Source organism: Ascaphus truei, chromosome 5 (assembly GCF_040206685.1).
Source record: "Ascaphus truei isolate aAscTru1 chromosome 5, aAscTru1.hap1, whole genome shotgun sequence".
Taxonomy (NCBI): domain Eukaryota; kingdom Metazoa; phylum Chordata; class Amphibia; order Anura; family Ascaphidae; genus Ascaphus; species Ascaphus truei.
The window spans coordinates 307,273,340-307,283,939 of record NC_134487.1 but is presented as its reverse complement, the minus strand read 5'-3'; positions in this window follow the sequence as shown (position 1 = coordinate 307,283,939).

Sequence of the window (10,600 nt, the reverse complement as noted above, 5' to 3'; positions counted from 1 at the left end):
TCCCTGTATAACAGTCTGCATACACCGGTTACCCTTCTGTATTATGCCCTGTTATTGTAATCTGTTTCCCTGTATAACAGTCTGCATACACCGGTTACCCTTCTGTATTATGCCCTGTTATTGTAATCTGTTTCCCTGTATAACAGTCTGCATACACCGGTTACCCCTCTGTATTATGCCCTGTTATTGTAATCTGTTTCCCTGTATAACAGTCTGCATACACCGGTTACCCTTCTGTATTATGCCCTGTTATTGTAATCTGTTTCCCTGTATAACAGTCTGCATACACCGGTTACCCTTCTGTATTATGCCCTGTTATTGTAATCCGTTTCCCTGTATAACAGTCTGCATACACCGGTTACCCTTCTGTATTATGCCCTGTTATTGTAATCTGTTTCCCTGTATAACAGTCTGCATACACCGGTTACCCCTCTGTATTATGCCCTGTTATTGTAATCTGTTTCCCTGTATAACAGTCTGCATACACCGGTTACCCCTCTGTATTATGCCCTGTTATTGTAATCTGTTTCCCTGTATAACAGTCTGCATACACCGGTTACCCTTCTGTATTATGCCCTGTTATTGTAATCTGTTTCCCTGTATAACAGTCTGCATACACCGGTTACCCTTCTGTATTATGCCCTGTTATTGTAATCTGTTTCCCTGTATAACAGTCTGCATACACCGGTTACCCTTCTGTATTATGCCCTGTTATTGTAATCTGTTTCCCTGTATAACAGTCTGCATACACCGGTTACCCTCTGTTATCCTGTTAATCGTTTCCCTGTATAACAGTCTGCATACACCGGTTACCCTCTGTATTATGCCCTGTTATTGTAATCTGTTTCCCTGTATAACAGTCTGCATACACCGGTTACCCTCTGTATTATGCCCTGTTATTGTAATCTGTTTCCCTGTATAACAGTCTGCATACACCGGTTACCCTTCTGTATTATGCCCTGTTATTGTAATCTGTTTCCCTGTATAACAGTCTGCATACACCGGTTACCCTTCTGTATTATGCCCTGTTATTGTAATCTGTTTCCCTGTATAACAGTCTGCATACACCGGTTACCCCTTCTGTATTATGCCCTGTTATTGTAATCTGTTTCCCTGTATAACAGTCTGCATACACCGGTTACCCTTCTGTATTATGCCCTGTTATTGTAATCTGTTTCCCTGTATAACAGTCTGCATACACCGGTTACCCTTCTGTATTATGCCCTGTTATTGTAATCTGTTTCCCTGTATAACAGTCTGCATACACCGGTTACCCTTCTGTATTATGCCCTGTTATTGTAATCTGTTTCCCTGTATAACAGTCTGCATACACCGGTTACCCTTCTGTATTATGCCCTGTTATTGTAATCTGTTTCCCTGTATAACAGTCTGCATACACCGGTTACCCCTTATGCCTGTTATTGTAATCTGTTTCCCTGTATAACAGTCTGCATACACCGGTTACCCTTCTGTATTATGCCCTGTTATTGTAATCTGTTTCCCTGTATAACAGTCTGCATACACCGGTTACCCTTCTGTATTATGCCCTGTTATTGTAATCTGTTTCCCTGTATAACAGTCTGCATACACCGGTTACCCTTCTGTATTATGCCCTGTTATTGTAATCTGTTTCCCTGTATAACAGTCTGCATACACCGGTTACCCCTCTGTATTATGCCCTGTTATTGTAATCTGTTTCCCTGTATAACAGTCTGCATACACCGGTTACCCCTCTGTATTATGCCCTGTTATTGTAATCTGTTTCCCTGTATAACAGTCTGCATACACCGGTTACCCTTCTGTATTATGCCCTGTTATTGTAATCTGTTTCCCTGTATAACAGTCTGCATACACCGGTTACCCTTCTGTATTATGCCCTGTTATTGTAATCTGTTTCCCTGTATAACAGTCTGCATACACCGGTTACCCTTCTGTATTATGCCCTGTTATTGTAATCTGTTTCCCTGTATAACAGTCTGCATACACCGGTTACCCTTCTGTATTATGCCCTGTTATTGTAATCTGTTTCCCTGTATAACAGTCTGCATACACCGGTTACCCCTCTGTATTATGCCCTGTTATTGTAATCTGTTTCCCTGTATAACAGTCTGCATACACCGGTTACCCCTCTGTATTATGCCCTGTTATTGTAATCTGTTTCCCTGTATAACAGTCTGCATACACCGGTTACCCTCTGTATTATGCCCTGTTATTGTAATCTGTTTCCCTGTATAACAGTCTGCATACACCGGTTACCCTTCTGTATTATGCCCTGTTATTGTAATCTGTTTCCCTGTATAACAGTCTGCATACACCGGTTACCCTTCTGTATTATGCCCTGTTATTGTAATCTGTTTCCCTGTATAACAGTCTGCATACACCGGTTACCCTTCTGTATTATGCCCTGTTATTGTAATCTGTTTCCCTGTATAACAGTCTGCATACACCGGTTACCCTTCTGTATTATGCCCTGTTATTGTAATCTGTTTCCCTGTATAACAGTCTGCATACACGGTTACCCTTCTGTATTATGCCCTGTTATTGTAATCTGTTTCCCTGTATAACAGTCTGCATACACCGGTTACACTTCTGTATTATGCCCTGTTATTGTAATCTGTTTCCCTGTATAACAGTCTGCATACACCGGTTACCCTGTTATTGTAATCCGTTTCCCTGTATAACAGTCTGCATACACCGGTTACCCCTCTGTATTATGCCCTGTTATTGTAATCTGTTTCCCTGTATAACAGTCTGCATACACCGGTTACCCCTCTGTATTATGCCCTGTTATTGTAATCTGTTTCCCTGTATAACAGTCTGCATACACCGGTTACCCTTCTGTATTATGCCCTGTTATTGTAATCCGTTTCCCTGTATAACAGTCTGCATACACCGGTTACCCTTCTGTATTATGCCTGTTATTGTAATCTGTTTCCCTGTATAACAGTCTGCATACACCGGTTACCCTCTGTATTATGCCCTGTTATTGTAATCTGTTTCCCTGTATAACAGTCTGCATACACCGGTTACCCCTCTGTATTATGCCCTGTTATTGTAATCTGTTTCCCTGTATAACAGTCTGCATACACCGGTTACCCTTCTGTATTATGCCTGTTATTGTAATCTGTTTCCCTGTATAACAGTCTGCATACACCGGTTACCCTTCTGTATTATGCCCTGTTATTGTAATCTGTTTCCCTGTATAACAGTCTGCATACACCGGTTACCCTTCTGTATTATGCCCTGTTATTGTAATCTGTTTCCCTGTATAACAGTCTGCATACACCGGTTACCCCTCTGTATTATGCCCTGTTATTGTAATCTGTTTCCCTGTATAACAGTCTGCATACACCGGTTACCCCTCTGTATTATGCCCTGTTATTGTAATCTGTTTCCCTGTATAACAGTCTGCATACACCGGTTACCCTTCTGTATTATGCCCTGTTATTGTAATCTGTTTCCCTGTATAACAGTCTGCATACACCGGTTACCCTTCTGTATTATGCCCTGTTATTGTAATCTGTTTCCCTGTATAACAGTCTGCATACACCGGTTACCCTTCTGTATTATGCCCTGTTATTGTAATCTGTTTCCCTGTATAACAGTCTGCATACACCGGTTACCCTTCCCTTATTGTAATCCGTTTCCCTGTATAACAGTCTGCATACACCGGTTACCCCTCTGTATTATGCCCTGTTATTGTAATCTGTTTCCCTGTATAACAGTCTGCATACACCGGTTACCCCTTCTGTATTATGCCCTGTTATTGTAATCTGTTTCCCTGTATAACAGTCTGCATACACCGGTTACCCTTCTGTATTATGCCCTGTTATTGTAATCCGTTTCCCTGTATAACAGTCTGCATACACCGGTTACCCTTCTGTATTATGCCCTGTTATTGTAATCTGTTTCCCTGTATAACAGTCTGCATACACCGGTTACCCCTCTGTATTATGCCCTGTTATTGTAATCTGTTTCCCTGTATAACAGTCTGCATACACCGGTTACCCTTCTGTATTATGCCCTGTTATTGTAATCTGTTTCCCTGTATAACAGTCTGCATACACCGGTTACCCTTCTGTATTATGCCCTGTTATTGTAATCTGTTTCCCTGTATAACAGTCTGCATACACCGGTTACCCTTCTGTATTATGCCCTGTTATTGTAATCTGTTTCCCTGTATAACAGTCTGCATACACCGGTTACCCTTCTGTATTATGCCCTGTTATTGTAATCTGTTTCCCTGTATAACAGTCTGCATACACCGGTTATGCCCTGTTATTGTAATCTGTTTCCCTGTATAACAGTCTGCATACACCGGTTACCCCTCTGTATTATGCCCTGTTATTGTAATCTGTTTCCCTGTATAACAGTCTGCATACACCGGTTACCCCTCTGTATTATGCCCTGTTATTGTAATCTGTTTCCCTGTATAACAGTCTGCATACACCGGTTACCCTCTGTATTATGCCCTGTTATTGTAATCCGTTTCCCTGTATAACAGTCTGCATACACCGGTTACCCTCTGTATTATGCCCTGTTATTGTAATCTGTTTCCCTGTATAACAGTCTGCATACACCGGTTACCCTCTGTATTATGCCCTGTTATTGTAATCTGTTTCCCTGTATAACAGTCTGCATACACCGGTTACCCTTCTGTATTATGCCCTGTTATTGTAATCTGTTTCCTGTATAACAGTCTGCATACACCGGTTACCCTTCTGTATTATGCCCTGTTATTGTAATCTGTTCCCTGTATAACAGTCTGCATACACCGGTTACCCTCTGTATTATGCCCTGTTATTGTAATCCTGTTTCCCTGTATAACAGTCTGCATACACCGGTTACCCTTCTGTATTATGCCCTGTTATTGTAATCTGTTTCCCTGTATAACAGTCTGCATACACCGGTTACCCCTCTGTATTATGCCCTGTTATTGTAATCTGTTTCCCTGTATAACAGTCTGCATACACCGGTTACCCCTCTGTATTATGCCCTGTTATTGTAATCCGTTTCCCTGTATAACAGTCTGCATACACCGGTTACCCCTTCTGTATTATGCCCTGTTATTGTAATCTGTTTCCCTGTATAACAGTCTGCATACACCGGTTACCCTTCTGTATTATGCCCTGTTATTGTAATCTGTTTCCCTGTATAACAGTCTGCATACACCGGTTACCCCTCTGTATTATGCCCTGTTATTGTAATCTGTTTCCCTGTATAACAGTCTGCATACACCGGTTACCCTCTGTATTATGCCCTGTTATTGTAATCTGTTTCCCTGTATAACAGTCTGCATACACCGGTTACCCTTCTGTATTATGCCCTGTTATTGTAATCTGTTTCCCTGTATAACAGTCTGCATACACCGGTTACCCTTCTGTATTATGCCCTGTTATTGTAATCTGTTTCCCTGTATAACAGTCTGCATACACCGGTTACCCTTCTGTATTATGCCCTGTTATTGTAATCTGTTTCCCTGTATAACAGTCTGCATACACCGGTTACCCCTCTGTATTATGCCCTGTTATTGTAATCTGTTTCCCTGTATAACAGTCTGCATACACCGGTTACCCTTCTGTATTATGCCCTGTTATTGTAATCTGTTTCCCTGTATAACAGTCTGCATACACCGGTTACCCTTCTGTATTATGCCCTGTTATTGTAATCTGTTTCCCTGTATAACAGTCTGCATACACCGGTTACCCTTCTGTATTATGCCCTGTTATTGTAATCTGTTTCCCTGTATAACAGTCTGCATACACCGGTTACCCGTCTGTATTATGCCCTGTTATTGTAATCTGTTTCCCTGTATAACAGTCTGCATACACCGGTTACCCTTCTGTATTATGCCCTGTTATTGTAATCTGTTTCCCTGTATAACAGTCTGCATACACCGGTTACCCTTCTGTATTATGCCCTGTTATTGTAATCCGTTTCCCTGTATAACAGTCTGCATACACCGGTTACCCTTCTGTATTATGCCCTGTTATTGTAATCTGTTTCCCTGTATAACAGTCTGCATACACCGGTTACCCTTCTGTATTATGCCCTGTTATTGTAATCTGTTTCCCTGTATAACAGTCTGCATACACCGGTTACCCTCTGTATTATGCCCTGTTATTGTAATCTGTTTCCCTGTATAACAGTCTGCATACACCGGTTACCCTTCTGTATTATGCCCTGTTATTGTAATCTGTTTCCCTGTATAACAGTCTGCATACACCGGTTACCCTTCTGTATTATGCCCTGTTATTGTAATCTGTTTCCCTGTATAACAGTCTGCATACACCGGTTACCCTCTGTATTATGCCCTGTTATTGTAATCTGTTTCCCTGTATAACAGTCTGCATACACCGGTTACCCTTCTGTATTATGCCCTGTTATTGTAATCTGTTTCCCTGTATAACAGTCTGCATACACCGGTTACCCTTCTGTATTATGCCCTGTTATTGTAATCTGTTTCCCTGTATAACAGTCTGCATACACCGGTTACCCTTCTGTATTATGCCCTGTTATTGTAATCTGTTTCCCTGTATAACAGTCTGCATACACCGGTTACCCTCTGTTATGCCCTGTTATTGTAATCCGTTTCCCTGTATAACAGTCTGCATACACCGGTTACCCCTCTGTATTATGCCCTGTTATTGTAATCTGTTTCCCTGTATAACAGTCTGCATACACCGGTTACCCCTCTGTATTATGCCCTGTTATTGTAATCTGTTTCCCTGTATAACAGTCTGCATACACCGGTTACCCTTCTGTATTATGCCCTGTTATTGTAATCTGTTTCCCTGTATAACAGTCTGCATACACCGGTTACCCTTCTGTATTATGCCCTGTTATTGTAATCTGTTTCCCTGTATAACAGTCTGCATACACCGGTTACCCTCTGTATTATGCCCTGTTATTGTAATCTGTTTCCCTGTATAACAGTCTGCATACACCGGTTACCCTTCTGTATTATGCCCTGTTATTGTAATCTGTTTCCCTGTATAACAGTCTGCATACACCGGTTACCCTTCTGTATTATGCCCTGTTATTGTAATCTGTTTCCCTGTATAACAGTCTGCATACACCGGTTACCCTTCTGTATTATGCCCTGTTATTGTAATCTGTTTCCCTGTATAACAGTCTGCATACACCGGTTACCCTTCTGTATTATGCCCTGTTATTGTAATCTGTTTCCCTGTATAACAGTCTGCATACACCGTTACCCTCTGTATTATGCCCTGTTATTGTAATCTGTTTCCCTGTATAACAGTCTGCATACACCGGTTACCCTCTGTATTATGCCCTGTTATTGTAATCTGTTTCCCTGTATAACAGTCTGCATACACCGGTTACCCTCTGTATTATGCCCTGTTATTGTAATCTGTTTCCCTGTATAACAGTCTGCATACACCGGTTACCCTCTGTATTATGCCCTGTTATTGTAATCTGTTTCCCTGTATAACAGTCTGCATACACCGGTTACCCTTCTGTATTATGCCCTGTTATTGTAATCTGTTTCCCTGTATAACAGTCTGCATACACCGGTTACCCTTCTGTATTATGCCCTGTTATTGTAATCTGTTTCCCTGTATAACAGTCTGCATACACCGGTTACCCCTTCTGTATTATGCCCTGTTATTGTAATCTGTTTCCCTGTATAACAGTCTGCATACACCGGTTACCCTTCTGTATTATGCCCTGTTATTGTAATCTGTTTCCCTGTATAACAGTCTGCATACACCGGTTACCCTTCTGTATTATGCCCTGTTATTGTAATCCGTTTCCCTGTATAACAGTCTGCATACACCGGTTACCCTTCTGTATTATGCCCTGTTATTGTAATCTGTTTCCCTGTATAACAGTCTGCATACACCGGTTACCCTTCTGTATTATGCCCTGTTATTGTAATCTGTTTCCCTGTATAACAGTCTGCATACACCGGTTACCCTTCTGTATTATGCCCTGTTATTGTAATCTGTTTCCCTGTATAACAGTCTGCATACACCGGTTACCCTTCTGTATTATGCCCTGTTATTGTAATCTGTTTCCCTGTATAACAGTCTGCATACACCGGTTACCCTTCTGTATTATGCCCTGTTATTGTAATCTGTTTCCCTGTATAACAGTCTGCATACACCGGTTACCCTTCTGTATTATGCCCTGTTATTGTAATCTGTTTCCCTGTATAACAGTCTGCATACACCGGTTACCCTTCTGTATTATGCCCTGTTATTGTAATCTGTTTCCCTGTATAACAGTCTGCATACACCGGTTACCCTCTGTATTATGCCCTGTTATTGTAATCTGTTTCCCTGTATAACAGTCTGCATACACCGGTTACCCTTCTGTATTATGCCCTGTTATTGTAATCTGTTTCCCTGTATAACAGTCTGCATACACCGGTTACCCTTCTGTATTATGCCCTGTTATTGTAATCTGTTTCCCTGTATAACAGTCTGCATACACCGGTTACCCTTCTGTATTATGCCCTGTTATTGTAATCTGTTTCCCTGTATAACAGTCTGCATACACCGGTTACCCTTCTGTATTATGCCCTGTTATTGTAATCTGTTTCCCTGTATAACAGTCTGCATACACCGGTTACCCTTCTGTATTATGCCCTGTTATTGTAATCTGTTTCCCTGTATAACAGTCTGCATACACCGGTTACCCTTCTGTATTATGCCCTGTTATTGTAATCTGTTTCCCTGTATAACAGTCTGCATACACCGGTTACCCTTCTGTATTATGCCCTGTTATTGTAATCTGTTTCCCTGTATAACAGTCTGCATACACCGGTTACCCTTCTGTATTATGCCCTGTTATTGTAATCTGTTTCCCTGTATAACAGTCTGCATACACCGGTTACCCTTCTGTATTATGCCCTGTTATTGTAATCTGTTTCCCTGTATAACAGTCTGCATACACCGGTTACCCTTCTGTATTATGCCCTGTTATTGTAATCTGTTTCCCTGTATAACAGTCTGCATACACCGGTTACCCTTCTGTATTATGCCCTGTTATTGTAATCTGTTTCCCTGTATAACAGTCTGCATACACCGGTTACCCTTCTGTATTATGCCCTGTTATTGTAATCTGTTTCCCTGTATAACAGTCTGCATACACCGGTTACCCTTCTGTATTATGCCCTGTTATTGTAATCTGTTTCCCTGTATAACAGTCTGCATACACCGGTTACCCCTCTGTATTATGCCCTGTTATTGTAATCTGTTTCCCTGTATAACAGTCTGCATACACCGGTTACCCTTCTGTATTATGCCCTGTTATTGTAATCTGTTTCCCTGTATAACAGTCTGCATACACCGGTTACCCTTCTGTATTATGCCCTGTTATTGTAATCTGTTTCCCTGTATAACAGTCTGCATACACCGGTTACCCTTCTGTATTATGCCCTGTTATTGTAATCTGTTTCCCTGTATAACAGTCTGCATACACCGGTTACCCTTCTGTATTATGCCCTGTTATTGTAATCTGTTTCCCTGTATAACAGTCTGCATACACCGGTTACCCTTCTGTATTATGCCCTGTTATTGTAATCCGTTTCCCTGTATAACAGTCTGCATACACCGGTTACCCTTCTGTATTATGCCCTGTTATTGTAATCTGTTTCCCTGTATAACAGTCTGCATACACCGGTTACCCTTCTGTATTATGCCCTGTTATTGTAATCTGTTTCCCTGTATAACAGTCTGCATACACCGGTTACCCTTCTGTATTATGCCCTGTTATTGTAATCTGTTTCCCTGTATAACAGTCTGCATACACCGGTTACCCTTCTGTATTATGCCCTGTTATTGTAATCCGTTTCCCTGTATAACAGTCTGCATACACCGGTTACCCTTCTGTATTATGCCCTGTTATTGTAATCCGTTTCCCTGTATAACAGTCTGCATACACCGGTTACCCTTCTGTATTATGCCCTGTTATTGTAATCCGTTTCCCTGTATAACAGTCTGCATACACCGGTTACCCTTCTGTATTATGCCCTGTTATTGTAATCTGTTTCCCTGTATAACAGTCTGCATACACCGGTTACCCTTCTGTATTATGCCCTGTTATTGTAATCTGTTTCCCTGTATAACAGTCTGCATACACCGGTTACCCTTCTGTATTATGCCCTGTTATTGTAATCTGTTTCCCTGTATAACAGTCTGCATACACCGGTTACCCTTCTGTATTATGCCCTGTTATTGTAATCTGTTTCCCTGTATAACAGTCTGCATACACCGGTTACCCTTCTGTATTATGCCCTGTTATTGTAATCTGTTTCCCTGTATAACAGTCTGCATACACCGGTTACCCTCTGTATTATGCCCTGTTATTGTAATCTGTTTCCCTGTATAACAGTCTGCATACACCGGTTACCCTTCTGTATTATGCCCTGTTATTGTAATCTGTTTCCCTGTATAACAGTCTGCATACACCGGTTACCCCTCTGTATTATGCCCTGTTATTGTAATCTGTTTCCCTGTATAACAGTCTGCATACACCGGTTACCCTTCTGTATTATGCCCTGTTATTGTAATCTGTTTCCCTGTATAACAGTCTGCATACACCGGTTACCCTCTGTATTATGCCCTGTTAT